Source organism: Takifugu flavidus, chromosome 3, assembly GCF_003711565.1.
Source record: "Takifugu flavidus isolate HTHZ2018 chromosome 3, ASM371156v2, whole genome shotgun sequence".
NCBI lineage: Eukaryota > Metazoa > Chordata > Actinopteri > Tetraodontiformes > Tetraodontidae > Takifugu > Takifugu flavidus.
The window spans coordinates 6,148,766-6,166,858 of NC_079522.1; the positions used below are offsets into that span (position 1 = coordinate 6,148,766).

At 43.6% G+C, this 18,093-nt stretch overlaps 1 long non-coding RNA gene across 1 annotated transcript; it reads left to right on the forward strand.

Moving 5' to 3' along the window:
- The first annotated feature begins 527 nt into the window (after positions 1-527).
- Positions 528-16,918, forward strand: LOC130523274 (uncharacterized). The gene is made up of 4 exons (XR_008949840.1): positions 528-760; positions 835-1,659; positions 11,166-11,220; positions 13,203-16,918. It is a non-coding gene; the product is annotated as an uncharacterized LOC130523274 (long non-coding RNA).
- Positions 16,919-18,093: the final 1,175 nt, after the last annotated feature.

Here is an 18,093-nt window from a genome sequence, read left to right on the forward strand (position 1 = left end):
CTGGCACCGATGACCTCAGGGACTCATGCCTGAGCTAGTTTGATATATTTTCAAAGCTCCCTGTGATCTCAACTAATTATGAGGAAATGTCACAATTATCTGGTGGGAGCAAACAAGCAGACCGTGACCTCAGCCATCTATTGCTCGGATGATCAAATTCTCCCATTGAATGTGCAAAACAGCAATCACAACACTACTCAATTAAAATCGTTGGAAAGGTTGACACTGAGGTCCAGCTGAGTGGCACAGCAGTGAGCAACAATAGCACGCATTTGGCGCCAGGATGGTCAGATGTTTGGGATTTCATCGCGATACGCTGGCGCCCTCTAGCGGAGCTCCTCCCGAAGAGGTTAAAACAATTAGCTCCCACGTTGAATTAGGGCGCTAATAAGATGTAATCACGTTAATTAGAGAAGAGTGTATTATGGACGGCACAAGAAACGTTTTTTTAAATTATTATTTTATTTTTTGTGTGGCCCAAAACATGTAGAACTTGTGTAAAAGGTAGGAAAATAAATGTATTTCCAAGAAAATGATAGCAAAATCTGATAAGAACAACACATTTTTGGTGGGGTCCAGGGTTCCGGGTCGTGTGTTGTTGTGGCCCTGCTTGTTTCTTCCTGCAGGGGGTGGGGAGGAGCTGATAATTTGCTACAGCTGGCGCTGCAGGCGGGCGCACCTGTCGGCAATCTACATCAGGCCACCGATTTAAGGACGGAGCGCACATCTACCAGCGTTGGAGAGTTTTCGTATCCGAATGGTAAAGCTGGCTCATGTTTCATCGTTATTGGTTGTTTGCCACTCGTTTGAAACGCTTTTCCCTGCTCGTTCGAGGTCTCCGCGCCGCCCTGTTGGACTGGAGAACGCGCAGGACCTGACTCCCGTGTTGGCTCCGCAGTGGAGCTCTGCGCCCCGGAAGACTGGACGAGCGCGTCCCTGCGGTCCAGGAGGACTGCCAAATTGATCTTTTAATAAAGACTTGCTCTTTGGACATTTCCCATTGCGTTTTTGCCTGCTGTCGGTTCCTGGAAAAAACCGAAACTTAACAATTTTAGCCCTATTTTACTTATTATTACCCATCGTTTAATATCATTTAGATTGATTTCGAAAGCATGTCTTTGCTACATGGAATAAAAACTAGATCTGGTGCAAAGGAGCAAAACTCGCCCAACACAAAAGAAAATCTTAACATGTTTCAGTTGAAGGGAGACAGTTGAGTCTTTGCAAGAAGATGATGTATCCGTAACACATTTCTTTGTCTCGGGAATGGATTTATAGTATATACCAATTAACACCAGTCCGTGAAATGAAGAGTTCCAATGCTCTAGGGTTACGGCGCTTATTATGTACCTATTAGCCTACATCCCTGTACTAGAACAGTTGTCTGCTCCCGAGAGAGAGAGAGAGAGAGAGGAGAAGGGAGGTAGAGGGGGGAGACGGGGGGAGAGAGAGGGGGTCGAGAGGGAGAGAGAGAGACCGTTCGAGGCAAAGGCGCAGTACCGGCAAAGCGCACCGCCAGCTCGACTCGCCTCTCCAGCATCCACATCAACACTTGCTTTTCATCTTCTTCCTCTTCCTCCACAACCGCTGCACTCTCCCCCCGGGTTCGGACGGCACTCCTTCGGCAGAAGCAACTCCCTCCGCGCCAACATGAGCGAGGTGAGTGCGTGCATCGATTCGCGGTCGGCGTCAGGACTCGGGGGGCCCCCGGCCCCGACGACAAAAAGTGCAGTTTGAGTTAACGCGCTCCCCCGCCGCGTCACAACCAATTGCGCCTGATCGGCGCGCACCTAAATAAAACATTCCATTCCACCCCGACGACAGCTCACGGCCGAGTGAACTAAAGCGGTGTTCCTCGATCCATCACCAGCCGGTTGGAACAAAACGTGTCAGCTTGACTCTTGTTTGGCTCGGATCCCGAGTGTGAAGCTGTGCTGCAGAGAGAGGCGACAGGCGGCGGCATCGGCACCAGCGCATCGCCAGTGGGCACTGTGAACATCTGGGGGAGCAGTTTCCCCGCAGACGGAAGGGAAATAGCTCTGCTTCAAGAAATCTTTGATCGAATTGAATTGATCAGGACTATTCCAAAACAACTTGCATCGTTAGGTTCTGTCTTTTTTGTATGGTGGCAGTATGGTAATAATATTATTAGCGTAAAAGGAAAAAGGTGTTTTGAAACAGCAGTTTTGATGCTTTATTGGAGACAGACTACAGTCAAAAATCAACTCAAGCACTTCTGAAGGCATATTTATATTTTTCTTAATCTGAAGATAAATGCTGCATGAGCTGCAGCAACGTTTATTCAATGCAGTCCACTGAATCACCACTGAAGATACTTTTGTCTCTGTGCGGGACTGTTCACATGCTGCGCGTCCTCCTCAGCTCTAGAGCAGACGGGGAGCCTTCGACATGCAGCAGATGATGCCGCTCACGTGCCACGTGTAAGAAATCACATGAATAAGAGGAGCAACATCTGCTCGCTGCCTCAGATCACTGATTTCACATCTAAATGTCACGTCCATTTACATAACTTTACAGGAAAATAACCTTTCTGATCCTTTTTAGAGAGATCCTTTTTGTCTCAGTGTTTCAAAAAGTAGCTTTGATGTGCAAAATATTTGCACAAAAATACAACAGAACCGTTATATTGATGAGATCGCATACATTGTGTTCCATTCCGACCCCTACCTCTAGAAGCATTACTTTACCCATCCACTTGGCAGTATTGGTTACTGAACACCATTTCATAAAGGGTTTTTTTGGACAGAAAAAGTGGTCACATGGGAGAGAATGTAACAATAAGAGACCCAGCAGCCTGTGTTTTAGTGAATTGGATGAGGAATGGATGGATGAGGAACTACGATGCGCTCAGAAACCAATGCTAGCATGCGTCAGATGAAAGTACAGTGCATAAAGCAGAGTTTGGTTTCCAAGGGCACTTCAGCATCAAATGCTGTTGTACATTTCAACACAGGCTTCTGACATGTCTCCAGGCACATGTAAAGTTAGCTTGTAACGAGTTAGTGTTTCTGAGATGCGCTTTTTGAGAGTTTTTTCCCACTCCTTCAGCACTTCCTGTCAAAAAAAGATGTACGTGCTGAGTAAAATGCTGTTTCATCGGCTTTTTAGCAACAGAAGTACTGCGAATCTCGAAGCTACCCTACCCCCTAGCTCTGCTGATTCCTACACCAGTTTTAGAACTGTACATGTGAAGTCATCCATGCGCTCTAAATGCAGCACAGTCGTGTACAGCAGCTGACATGAAGCACCGCAGTCTTCACCGACCGCCTGTAATCCTGGGCGGCCGCCCATTCGGACGGATATAAGTTGAACCCATGACCTCATGCATTATGATGCTTCTATTCCATAATAGATAAAGAGGGGGGGTGGCAAAGCCATTGTTTTGCACATCTGTGCGTGTGCAATTCCAGAGACTCCAGAGACAAATGCTCTTTGACACCAAGACGTCCACTTTGCGTGAACACTAAGGGCATGCATGAGGGGGTCCAGGGATGCTAACTCAAAATAATGATATTTCATAGTATATCAACACAAACACCCCGTGGTAATGTATCCTAACATGCACTTCTTGTTATTACTAATTTGAGTTGGGGAGGCGGGGTGGGAGGGGTTTGCGACCACACTGCCTCTTTGGCCCCTCTCAATGAAGTCATGGTGATGAGCTGTCGCCAAGCACCTTGACACACTGTTTCCTCCAGCTGAATTCTCGTCACCCACTGCCTCATTTCCTCCTCTTTCTTTTCACCAGTTTCACCCCCCCACCCAACCCCCCAATCCTCCCGGCCATCTACCCACTCTCTCAGCCTCTCTTTATTTTCCCTCTAAAGGCTCGACTGTATTCTCCTTAGCAACAGTGAGACAGAGTGGCGGTGGTGGTGGTGGAGGGAGCTCAGGCTGGGTATTAACACCAGCGGGAGCTCACATCTGCACAGCATGAGGTATGGAACAAAGTCCAAAAAAAAAACAGAGAGAGAGAGATGGGGGAGGAATCGGGAGCATTTGGAGGAATATGAATGGAACGAAACGAGCTTTGGAGGTTACGTAATTCACGTTCTACTTCTGACATCTGTCTCCTCTCATACTGAGCCTGAGCAGCAACTATATTCAGAGGAATGATAACAATAGAGTTGACGTTTGTTAGCTCTCAAGCAGTGACCAACATTGTTGACACTTAGCTGCGTTTGTTGGAAACCATTGCTGATTTTTTTTCCCGTTAGCGCGTAAAATGTTAACGTTGAAATTTGAAAGCCTTATATTGCAATGTTCCACAGCGTTTTCAAAACCACGTTCTAGTCGCGATACGCCGCAGTCATAAGGAGACACAAATTTGGCACCCTATTATTTGGGAAGTCGCGCTTCATCAGCAATTCAATATTTCGCAATTAGCAATGCGATAGAGTTTGGTGTATTAGCTTAGCATAGGATGTCCACATGTACATTGCTTTTCTATCCCTTTATTCATTGTTTTTTTAAAATAAAGACTTCAAAGATCTAACAAAATGTTTTTCATTCAAATTTGTTTTTTAGCATAAAAATTGCAGTTGTGCATTTATACAAAATTATTTACGGTATCATATCCCTTTAGTCCTCTGATTGATGTGATACATGTTTCCAAATCAGTATGTTGCCAGCAGTACAAAGCTGCGCTACCTGTGCTAATGCTTGGGAGTGTTTCTGTACTGCGATGCACACTGCGATAACCCAATGCAGGCTGTCAGCACACCCCTACATCGCAGTGGGGAGAATAAAGTGCTCGCCGTCTCATTATGCTGGTAATTATCACTTATTGGGCGTCCTCCCTCACAAAAAGCTGGCAGGGTGCAATTATCGATGTCTGACGTGGCGCGGAGGTCAATCAGACGCAAGTCGCGTAAAAGCGCGTAAGCGGGAGCCTTTTGCTTTGGCGTCAATCTGTCTCCCTCCATCTGTCAGTTGCTTCACCCACCCTCTTTCCTCCGCACTTTCCTTTTCCTTTCTTCCACCCCCCCACCCCCTTACAATGAGCGTGTGCAACATCCAACATGTCTGGAAATCACTGGCTTTCCCCTCACGCTTTCACGGAGGTATAATCCTGTTTTTTTTCTTACTATAAATACATTTCTGCTGAGCTTTTAGAGGCTCCCTGCCCCCCAACAGCAAGAGCAGCACTAAGCCATGAAATATTCTGTTGCAGAGAGTTGGGCAGAGACAACACGAAGAGAAAGATTTTTAAAAAAGCATCTCCATTTCTTAGAAGCTACCATTTCTTGACACAGCACTGGCAGTTCTTGTTCATGACGGAAACACGATGTCGTCTAGTTGCTAGCCTGAAGATTCCTGGGTAAAGACTTATGGCAATGAGAAAGTCACGGAGACAAACATGGAATGAGGCGTCACCACGATGACGGAACCCGGTCCTCTAGTGTTTGATTTTGAGGGTGAAGAATTACTTAAAGGACAATACTTGCACAAGGTTGCATTTCAAGAACCCTAAAGCTCCAGATTAAGGAAATGGGGCCTGATATAGAACCTTGCATACTCGGTTAATGATCCAAAGTTTCAAGGTCATTCAGTAATTTCTTAGCCTTTCAGTATTGTGCCAATCCAGAATTGGAAGTTATTCAAAAGGGTCCAAGATGTTAGCATGCTAGCAATCATTCTTTTATATATGTAGTGCTGGGATAATTGCTGTGGACTTGGAGTCAGACCTTCCATTACCCAAGCCATTATCTTCGGTTTGTTCAAGATCAGGTGGCAGCGGGTTTAGCGCAGTATTCAAGACATCTGTCAATATTTTCCACGGCTCTTCTTGACATTCCGAGGCGTTTTTGGGACAGATGGGCTACTGATCCTCCTACAAGTTCTGGGTTCATCAGCAGATGTCAGAGCATGATTCAAACTCACAATCCACGTTTCCAATTATTCCAGTGACCGGTGATGGTGTTTCTTGCAGTTCTATTATTTACTATTCTAAGTAAGTCCACTGACAACTATGTAACACCAGCTTAATTAACCCCATGCAGCCCCAGGAGGAAGAGCTATTTCAGAATCACTCTGAGTGTGCAGGCCGACGCCCACCGACTTATATAAAACCATTAACCAGCGCACTGCTATTTTTATCTGGCAGGTACAGTGTGTTTCGAGCTCAAAGAGATTCCGACGGGGGCCAGGCTGAGTTGAGCTGCACCATTTAACAAATGATACAAAAGTGTTTTCTGGTTTTAGATATCAAAAAGGCAGGCGTAGTAGCGGCAAATTTACTCACCCAGTGTTTTAGTTGGACAACCAGGAAACAGCCAATCATCTGTGTCAAATTCTCACTTTGATCGTTTGACTCTGTTCCCTAAAAAAGTGTCCAATGCGGTCACTTTCAGTATTGCGTGAAATGATTGCCAGAATTGTACAAAGTGTAAAGTTACACTATACAAATGCTGTAATTCTTGCCGGCAAAATTTTGATCGCTGGTGATTAATTTTTAAGGCCTGAATCTAAAAACTATCTTAAAATCTAGCACGTTTATACATTCCAGTGCTTAAAATGGCACTTTTAGGGAATAGCCTAGAGGAGTAGCCACTTTCCCTGAGTTATTCCTCTATTGCGAAGCAAGTTAGCAAGAAAAAGGGGCTTTAATGCTTCTTTGATGTTTTTTTGGTTTTTTTTAAAAATAGGAGCACGACTCCTGGCTGCATCTGGGCAGCTTCACAACTCAGTCTATTCCACATGCAGAAAAAGCAGCATCAAGCAGATGTTTAACTTAGCCTAGCATCTGGAGCCTAGCGCAGTCCGTCGGGAGGCTGGAACGAAGCCATGACGAGAAGAAAATGACCGGGGTGGGTGTGAAGTTGAGCGCGTGAGTGCAGAAGAGGACAGAGGGAGGTGTTGGAAAGAGCCCAAGCTAAAAATGTAAGCACTCTTAGGAACTATAAGATGGAGAAATAGAGACCCACCCCCCAGACCCCCCCTGTGGTGTATCTTACGTAAGAGAGGATGATGAAAAAAGAACAAAAAAGGTGGATAGTAGACCAAAATAGTCAAACCCTTTTGGAAAGCGAGTGAGGCGTTCCTCTGAATGCACCAGAGGACTTCGCACGATGCCTCATTCTGACACCTAACCCCCACCCCCACCCCCCTACCACCAATATAATTGTTTACTTTAAGTCAGATTGGAACTACTGTTATCGAGTCCAGCTAATTATTCAGCCAGACTGAGACGGTCAAATCAAAATTTTGTTTTGAAGGCGAACCGAAGAATTTTGGGCTCGTGTTGCAAAGTCAGAATTACTTGTAAAGAGCGATAGTGCACAAAATGCGCTGAGACAAAATGTTGGCGCCGTAACGATGACCACAGTTGAATTGAATTCCGAATTGAATTCAAACCACTCAACAGCGGCCAGGAGTTTTGATTTCAATCATCTCTGGCAACTGCAGGCAGCTCTCCAGAACCTTATGTAACTCTATTTATGCATTTATTCCACAAAGACACTGAGTTCGGAATTGGGTACAAGGAAAGGTTAGCCAGGGGCGAAGGAAGAATGTGACAGAGGCACGAGGATAGCGGCTTGGAGAGGTGCGCTAATAGAGTCTGGAGGAAGAGGAGGAGTGTGTGCTTTCACTTCCTGTGCGTGTGTGTACAGTACAAGTGTCCATCTGGACTCCATTTATGTCAGCTGAGTCTTTCTGAATCGACCGCGTGCGTTCCAATCTTTCTCACCCTGCCAGCTTTTTTTTTTCCCAAATCACACTCTTCATGCATGTCTCTTTCTCTCAATCCTGCCTCCATGCTCCGCCATATGTGTCTTACTCCCTCTCTATCACCTTCAGCGGCCCCCTAGGGAAGGCTGTTAAATGCTGCAATCTGTCTCCGTCTCCCGGTCTGTACCCTCGCCTCCCTTCCTTGCTCCACTGCTCGTGAATCACTGCGCTAACCGCTGCTCCTGAAGGAGGGGAACCCCCGGACAAAAAAAGAGTGAAAGTGGAGGTGGGCGATAAGGACGTATCTCATTAGCTAATCGAGGATAGAAAGATAATATGCAGATCATTACCCAGGGACATCTGAGTCGGCATGATTCTAACGCCATTAGGAAGGTCTTCGTGAGTCCCGAATGAGTGGAAGGTTTCTCCAAGTGCAGCGCCGTTATTAATTTTCTGTTCATTGGAGCAGCTTCACTGGACCAAAAGGGGTTGACTGCCCTCCAAAATGCTGCTGGGATGGGAAAGTGGTTTTTGAAAGCTATTTTAAGTTGAATTTGCTGTTTGTTTCTAAGAGGAACTTCCGTTTTAGTCAGTAATTTGCCCCAGTGGATGCTAGCTTAAAAACTAAAGTTAGCATCGAGGAAGCATGCCCACAGGTGGAGAGGTACCAGGTTTTGAATGACAATGAAGCCATAGATTAAATAGATTTTTTTAAAAAATGTTTTAAGGCTGCCAGGGAGCTGCTCTGTGCAATCACCTTGATTGATTAAAGTACAAAAGCAATTCAGATGTTTCATCTCCCTTCATTTGTGCATGTTTTCTCACTCCTGTATTCATTTTTCAAACCTCCTCGTCATATCTCACTGTCTCCTCAACTCCCCCCCACCCACTGTTTTTTTAAAAAAATCCCCGTGTTCGTCAAGGCCAAATTCAGACCTCTCCACTCTCAGCTTATCTGAGTCACTGTTGAGAGAGGATCCTTCCCGAGTAAAAGCCCATTTTAATGCTTTCTTCACTGAAAGCTTCTGCGCTGTAATGTGTGCTAATGCTCAACATCCTCCCTCTGCTTCTCCGCAGTGCTTCTTTTACTGCAGACGACTCGTTTCTCTGCAGTCCTCCCTCCTCTGACTACATCATGTTACCCTTTCTCACACTTCCTGCTGCTCACTTTATTTTCTGGCTTTTTTCCCTTTCTTAAATGCTGCCTTAAATCCCCAAATTTATTACAATCACTCTAACCACTATTACTAATGAATAAATAGTTTATCCTTCAAAGGAAGGCAAAAGAATTTGAATATTTTACTATATAACAAAATTACTATTTTAAAAAGGAATGTGTTTTGGTTTCTGTTTGCAGCTGTTAGCATAGTTGACCATCTTTTGACACTTCAAAAAAGAGAAACCCAGAAGTGGAAATGGCCAACGCTTATTGTCTTTTATGCATTAGGATATGCCAAAGAAGACAATGACTAAAGTCATTTTCACTGATTTGAAAACTCCCAAATAAGAAAAATGCGGTATATTCCCACATTAACTAAACTAACATTTACAACATAAACTAACGAAAACAGATGATTGAAATTGGCGTTGGGCCACTAGTATGTTTATGATGTACCTTGTCCGGGCCGCGGGCCACGTATTTGACAATTGTTTCATAGGGGAAATTGCTGCATTTTCACCTAGCAATTGTGTTGATTTCAGGATGGAATAAAAATGTCACAACAACACAGGTAAAAATACCTAAAGAATGGAGCTCAATGCGATAGCAAGCTAATGCTAAGTATTGTAGCAAGGACTGCTTTCATTTCAGTTTCAATTGTGAGTTTCCTGCCATCCTTGAGTGCTGATGTTAGCAGCATTTGTTTGACACAAACTGGCTATTTTTATCCAAACCTTAGCACATTTATACCCTGGAGTGATGGTGTGACAGGAGGGGGTCAGGGGTCAATGGATGGAACAGAGAGACCCATCATCCTAACAGAGTTTCCACACAGCTGTGTACATTTATCACCGAGCGGCCATCAGTCTTTTTTCTGAACAGACAATCAAGTGGCAGCGATGGTTCTATTTAGCTGTTTCGGTTTTGGGGTGTTAAAGCCATGGCGGACAGTAACTCAAAGGGATTATTAATGCTATTCTTGGCAAATTTTCTGCTTTTTGTCTTTCGGGACATGGCCGAACGCAGCAAAAAATAAACTCCCCAGATTTAAAATCCACTTGTTTTCATATGGTGTTTACGGAATGTAAAAATAACTCGCTCTGGCAGGTTCTCTTACATCTGCTCTCCTTTCTTCAGCTCTGCTCCTTTGAATTACCTCCCTCCCGACTCTGTTTCCTCCCTACCGGACACGTACCGTAAACACTCGTGCCGGACAACAGCTCTCTTCCCCTGTGGATCATTGTTGCTGACCCGATTGGGGCTCCTTCTGCACGTGTGCGCACACATAAATCCAACACGTCGCGCTCACAGACTGTATAAGTGCAGAGCTAACGCCCACACACACGCGTGCGCACTCTCATGCCTGCTTGACATAGGTGCGCACGCACACAGTGAGACACTTGCTGTGATATTGGTGGGCCCGGAGTGACAGTCCGCCCTCAATGACTCGTCCACGCTCTGCTGGAGATCGGGTTAAGCGCGGGTCATTTGCTACACGGATCTTAAAGTGCAATACGGACCAAGTTAAGAAGGGACAAATGCACGTGTAAATTCATGCACACATTAATTTGCTTGCAAACACACACCAGGACATGCGCGTGACTTATTTTTTCCCCCCTCCATCTGACATGCTATTGCATAATCACAGAATCTGTCTAAATCTCTCTGAGATCTGTTTATGTCCCACTTTAGATTTTTTTTTTCATATCCCTCCCTCTTATCTCAAGATTATTGCTCTCAGTTTGGCTGCAAAACTGCCTGCTGAAAGATGGACAGAATGCACTGGAGTTGGAGAGGTGGAGGTGTTGAGAGTTTCATTCGAATTCTAGATGTCAGAAAAATATTCCATAAATAACAGTCAGTCCTTAGTTATGCTCCCAGATCATAGGTAAAAGGGAATGTTCTCGTCCGACGAAAACAGTTTATTTTAGGCAGAAGAGAGAACATAAAACCCATTCATACTGTTTGTGTTCTTATCATGTAATTCTGTCCATCTTGGTCTCACTTTAGAAAAAAATAAAAGAATGAACTGGCTCACGCTCACCTTCATTTAGCACTGAACTTGTCATTTTATCACCTCACAGCCATTCAGAAGGATCCAAGGTGACGCCGGTCCATCTGCCGCTCATGAAGTCTGCCAAAGCTTTGAGCAAAACTTAAAAAAAAGAAAGAAAAGATGGCGTGATATAATGGAACAGACTTCAGACTGAATGTGTTTGGGTGACCTTTTACTGTGAAAACTCTACTCTGGTATTCATTTGATTAGAGATGTTTGACTCTTTTTTGCTTTTTTTGTGTTTTGTTTTGTTTTCAGCTGGCATCCACCAACTCTGACAGCAGCAGCCAGACGACTGCAGCTGACAACAAAGGTCAGTGACATCGGATTTCACGACGGTCGGATTTTAGCTAGCAACAACTCCTTCATAGTGACTGTTACGTAATCCACAAGAAGCGAGATATTTTTGTTGCATTTTTTCGAGGGTTCAAGATCAAAGTTCCTTCTGGCCAGGAAAGTGAATATGTCCTAAAAAACTTAAGTGCCAAACTCCTACATCAGGTCCCTCCCAACACAGCAGGCATGCTCTCAATTTTTGAGTCCACTCTGTCCAAAACTGTCCGATGCCATTGAATCCCTGTGCGATCAGAAAGGAAATCTCTTTTTCCATATTAATCCCAGCCACTCAAAATTTCTGACCGATCACACAACAGTTTTGGGACACCACACCAGAAAAACTGCCTGGCTGATGTGTTGAGAACAAGATGCGAGAACAAAATGGCGTTTTTTTGGGTTTTTTGCTGCAACCATGAGAGCATGAACAATTTTCTGGCTTCTTTCAGAGCATGTTAGGCTTCTCGTTAGGGGCTTTGTGCATTTGCTCCTGTCTCATTTGTAGGGCTGTCTGTTGTCACAGAAGGGCAATAACATATATTATAACAATGAATCCACCTTCTAGAGATACAAGCGATCACATATACCATTAACTCTTACACTAAAACCACCACAACAGTACCAGTATATTCGAAAATGAAACTTTCTAAAGCTTCATCCGTGTCTTTGACCTCCCCGTCCGACTCTTCTACTGTCCAATTGGCTTGATATAAAAACACAGCTTGTTTTTCCGGATCAGCCCCCTGATTTTCCATGAGCTAAGCAGCTGCGGTAAGGCGGCCCCTTTTGGCAGCACTCACAGCGTATCAGGCAGAAAAAGTTGGATGGCTGCTGAACTTTTGTGCAGCAGCACTCATCAATAACCAATTTCAGCATTGCGGGATTTGGACTGGGTCATTGCTATTTGCCCTTGCAGCCCAGATCTCTTATTGAGTCTGCATTTTTCCTGTATCCCAGTGCTTAGGATAGGGAGGTAACATTCTTGCCCTAAGGCGGGGGGGGGGGGGGGGGGGGGGGGGGGGGGGTTAGCCTATACAAACAGAAATGTTGACACTTCAAGGCTAATCATAGTCCTGGCTGAATCTCTTGCCTTACATAAGCATTCCCAACATTCATACTTACTTTTCTATGCAGTATAATGTTTCCCAACCATATTTTGCATTGTCAGCAGTCCATCAGTTGAAATCTATGGATTATAAAGAACATTGTAACTGATTCTAGCAGTCAGCAAAGATCTTTTTGCAGTGCTAAAACTGCATATTTTTAGCTGACGGAACACTTTTTCATGGCGGAGTAACTTGTCCCTCACGACTGAAAAATTAATGGAGCTATCTTTGACTCCAGAATGCACAGCGTCCTTGCCGTTAATACGATTTTAAAAGACCCTCGTGTGCGAATACCCTACCTGAATTGGGTGTTCATCCATGTATTCCGCACAGCATGAAGCAAAGAGGCTGCCATGCAGTGAAATATTAACAACGGACTTCTTACTGGCAGCTGGGTTTATTTATAGTCCACTTTATCACTTTTGTTGTCTTTGTCTTCATGCCATGTTTGCCTCAAAAAGGAGTGGTCCCGCTTCTTATTCACTTCTTAGCATTTTTCCTACAGTCCCCTGAGGTACAAGGTACCATTGGGCATCAAGCAGAAGTGCTAAGAATTCATTTTCCACCTTGTCGCCCACATCCCTGCCTTACAGTACAACTCTAACTCATTTTAACAAAGTTTGGCCAAATAAGTAGTGGCTATTAATAAACTTTAGCATTTAACTTAGCAACAACAGGAAAAGACCTACTGTTTCTTAGATAGAGTTGAATTTGGGCGATCTCTCGATCTGGTAAAAATTAAGGGCAAAATTAAGGAAAATGATCAGAAATCGTATTGAAATCATGACAGGTTGATCGACTCCCTCTCGAATTTGTGGCGCATTGACTTTTCTCCCCCCATCCCTAATCTCTCCAGAGAAGGCCACGGCAGCGAAACCTCAGGAGCAAGAGGAGGAAGTTGACATCGACCTGGAGGCACCAGAGACGGAGAAAGCGGCGCTGGCCATCCAGAACCAGTTCAGACGTTTCCAGAAGAAAAAGAAGCAGTGACCAATCGGAAGGCCAGAAAATATAAAATTAAAAAAGCAAGGGTAGGGGTCGGGGTAAAAAAATGTAAAAAAAATAAAATAAAATCAACAAAAACACATAAAAACAGCTTTTCTCAAATGTACAGAAATATGGCAAATGATTAGAACGAGTACTTTGGGGGTGATGGAGGAGGGATTTTAACACTGGATCTCTTGTTACATATGCAAATGTCATTAAATGCCTTTTTGCATGTTAGAGCACTGATAAAGGTGGAGAAAGAAGAAAATATCAGGATGAGGAATCTATAATCTATATTAACGACCTCCTATAACCTCTCAAATACAAATCCCATGTATCCTACGACGTCCCCAATCCCTTTTCCACGCCAGATGCGACAAAATCAGCAGGCGTTCATCTAGGCGAGTACACATTTCAATGCACAAAAGGAGAAGCACACCGCTGTTTCTGGGTTCGTCTTTCCTTCCCTTTGCTGCTGCGAGCCTTCTTTCATTCCCTGCCTGTGATGGAAAGTAACACCACGTAACCGTATCAGCCGTGGATTGCCGCTGCAATGCCTCCCGTTCAGTCTGAGCTCATAGGTGACGAGAGTTGTGGTCATGGAAACAGACTCCCGACTTGCAGAAAACCAAGGGCAATTAGATGTCGGCACGATCGATGTGTCTCGGAGACAGCACGCCGCACACACATTAAAAGCCCTCCCGCTCATTATGGCCAAGGATCGACTGATTATCAGGAGCTGGTATCAGGAGGGTCTCCATTTTTAATGATCCCTCTGAGATTCTTTTAATATCATCGAGTGCTGGCATTCAAACAAACCACTCTAAATGATGCAGCTCTTTCAATCTGATTAATAATGGCATGAATAAAACATAGCAGTTTTAAATTAACAATTGACCTGGTTTGGTGACACTGATGGTTGTAGCCTCTGCAGGAAATGTTTCAACCCACTACAGGTTTATATACATTACTGAGGCCATGGTGTTATGTACAATTTCCTAAATTCTTATTTAAAATGGATTTTTTACTGACCAATTCTAATATTCCAGTTTTAGCATCTTGAGTGTTTACCAGGCCAGAGCTTGTCAGTATAAAATGATGTCCACATGAACTGGCAGAACACGCCTTCTCTGCTTCTTTAAGCTACATTTTGAACGTTTCTATGTCTGAGACCGAGGGCCTCTGGTGTCAGGTTACAAAGCGCCAAGGGTTGGTAACTTAAACCTCGGTGTCGGTAAATAAAGACTTGTTAATGATTTGCCACAAATGCCTGCCATAAATGTGAGCGATGTCACCTTTGGATCAGATCACGCAGACAAAGAAAGCGAATGAAAGAAAGTTACCCAAAACTGGCTGTATAAAGCACATTTTAAATGACGGCTACAACATACTTTGGATCATTTTGGCCACAAAAACTCATACACCTGCTTTTTCTCCCCCCCTATTGTTATATGTAGCACACCGAACCACTTCAAAGCACTCGTAATAATAATCCCACTAATTAACAGAATTATTATTGGAATGTAACCTCTTTTCGAAAAATGGAGGATGGTTGGAGGAACCAGCACAGGCCCGATTCCACTGCCGCCGCCTGCTCGTCCTACTCTGTCATTGTTAGTGACTTCACCTGAATTTGATATCGAGCCTCTCCTTTTCTGAGCCTCAACTGGATTTGACATGGCTAGCAAGTTATTATCTGTTGTACACTCGGTATTAAGGATTTAGGTGGATTTGACATGGCAGGCATGTGGAGTAGATGCCTCGAGTAAAAGCGCAGAGACTTTTCAGAAATGTGGAATCTTTGCGAGCCGACCAAACGGAGATGAGGTTGGGGTTATCTGTTTTAACCATTATAGTCTATGACCCTCCTTTGTGGGACGAGGGGGGATCCATCTGCTTGCAGTGTTTGTTCTGTGAAATTGTTTTTGAATGTGTTCTTGTTTATCATAAAAAATGTATCCATCCAAGGAGGACTTTTTGTACATTCTGTGCAGAGATGCCCCCACAATGGACCGTGACTCTAAGACGAGGTAGCTTGGCTGAATTAGCTCTGATGGCAGTGGTGCAGTCATCATACTCCACCAATGCATCCTGTAAGTAATTAGCAGTTAGGTTTCAAGGGTGAACTGTTATTGCAGCACCAAGCTACCTGTTGGAATCTAAGAGGGCTTGTTGTTGCTTAGAAACAGCTGATAGGAGAGAATGTGATGTACTCTGGTCATTTCTGTGAGATTACCTTTAAGCTTGAATACCAGTTATGAGAAAATAAAATTTGGTGGTTACAGTTCGCAGAATCCTTTTAAAAAGCAGCCTGACAAAGTTTTTGCCCTTTTCTAGGTAGCTAAGTGCTCAACTCAGCACAAGAGTCCGCTTTTACCCCAAAAACATTTGATCCTAAATTGGATGACTTGATAAAGCCATCATTGGTGTGGATTTTGTTAGTTAGGTTTGAATCTCTTGAGCAGCTAGGTGAAACTTTACAAGCCATTTGTGTGGATGCACTTTGCTAACAAAGCTGCATGTTGCTAAAGATGCCCCAAAAGCTCCAGCATACATAAAATAATTCTTTACAACAATTTGTTTCCTCTTGTATGCGCCATCATAATAGCTCATGTAAATACGGCCTTTCTTCATGATCTGTTTTTGCAACGTTGTGTTTTTGCTTGGCTTTGTTAGCCTGACCTCGTTTCATTTCCCCACACCCTGAAGGCAGCTGAACGGTGGAGGTGGAAGGGGAGGGGGGGCTCAGTATGGTCGCTGCGACTGAGCATAAAGGATGGGGAGAAGGGGCTTGTCTTGCTGATGTGATCATGAATGGAGCAAATATGGTTAGAGCTTGTGCAGGGCGGCTTAAGTGAAGTCCCTATATCCTCCGTAAAGACCTCTTGACGTCATGGCAGATGAGAGCTCGGCAAAAGGCGGCTCGGGTTTTTGTACATAACATTTATACACGACAGTATCTGTGCAGTGTCTCCCTTAATCCATGCTTGCAGACTTAATATTCTCCTGCTTATACTGTATGTGTTCAATGACAACCGATTTTTATTATGCCTGACAAGAACATAACGTAGTAAAAAGTGGTGCGGTAAGCTAACAGTGGATATCTTGAAGCAGCTTTACAGCCTAGAAATGACATCAAAGCCATACTATAGATGAAAAACATGTATATTTATATCTATTCTTTTGCGTCCCTTATATAAAAGGAGCAAACCAGAAGATTAACCCAAGTGTGAAAACAGAGGTTGAGTTTTGTTTCATGTTTGAGGTGATCGTATGTGGCGTAAAGGTGTGACCATTCAGGGAGGCATCTGCCAATCAGGAATCAATCCCATAACCCACCAAATATCATCATTACCTCTTCTACCATGCTGATTATTTATCTCCTGGTTTATTAAATTACATTGTGACCTCCAAACTTATGAAAGCATGTGGAACCTGTGGTTGTGTGTTTTAGTCTATAATTCCCTTTGTGTATTTCAGCCTTTGATGTGTTGTTGGACTGTAGAGCTGGTGGGTAAAGTGGGAATGAACAAGAGCACTCCCTGTACTGTGTTTTCTTCACTTAATAAAATTTGCTGCGTATAATTTTGAATCATTCACCCTTTTTTGCTCACTTTTCATCCAAGGATGCCGCTTCCCCTCATAAATATGTATTTTCAGTTATTAGCTGTGGAAAATAAATCGGCATACAGACCAAACACATTTCAATTTCCATAACAATATCGTTCTGACCTGGGCCCTTAAAGGGACAGTTCCCTTGGGGATATGTTTCAGTCCTGCTCCCTCTGGGTGCTGTTCTAGTTCAAGCGGGCTCCACTGAGTGAGATTTCAGAGCGCTTAATTATGAACGAGGTAAATAGGACGCCTCGTCTTTGCACGTCCTCTTGACATAAATGAACGCACATACTGTACAGCATTTGTGCCGTAGCATGAAACGCTGTTATATCATTAAAAGATTTGTGCACATACAAGTGGAAAAACCAAATTAAATATCCTTGTAAATCATATCGAAAGTAAATACATTTTTTTTGATTCTTCAGAAATTTGAGTACCTTTAATTGCTTTTTTTCCACCAAAGAGGCCAAAGGTCAAGCTGGGGTGCTTGTTTTAGGTGTTCATTGGAAGAGTAACGGTTGAACTTTAAAATGTGCTACCCTAACTTTAACCGTAGCTATAGCCATTAGTTAGGCTAGCTAATATAAGCAGACAATTTTCTGAAAGGTTGAACAGGAAAAGGTTCTAGATGGATCAGTATTGAAAGGCCTAAGATAGTATCTGACCATGCTAAGTTAGTTGACAAGACAGGCCAGAAAACCTGACTGAGAAATTTACCTTTAACTGTAGACTGGTCTGGTAGCTAGCCTAAATCCGCAAAAACAAATCCATTATTCTATATGTTACAATGAATTATAAAAAACAATACATTTTAATTTTATGTTGTTGCCATTACCAGTGCTAGCAGCATTCTATGATACCTATATTAGTGACTGGGAGCATTTCCCTCACACCCAGCAGGCTAAACTTGCTTTCATAATCACATATCTGGCAACTTGTATGGTTAAGTACAATTGATTCTGAATGGAACAATTAAACCCAAATAACAATTACCCAAATATACTTTGATAAACGTTTTGTTGAATCATTTTTATGTTATATGCAATGCATGACAAATATTGGTAGTGATGCTTGCTTACCTGAATCTTGTGTAAAGGCCTCATTTGCATTTCAAATGGTTCTGAGCTGAAGGAATTGAGGTCAGT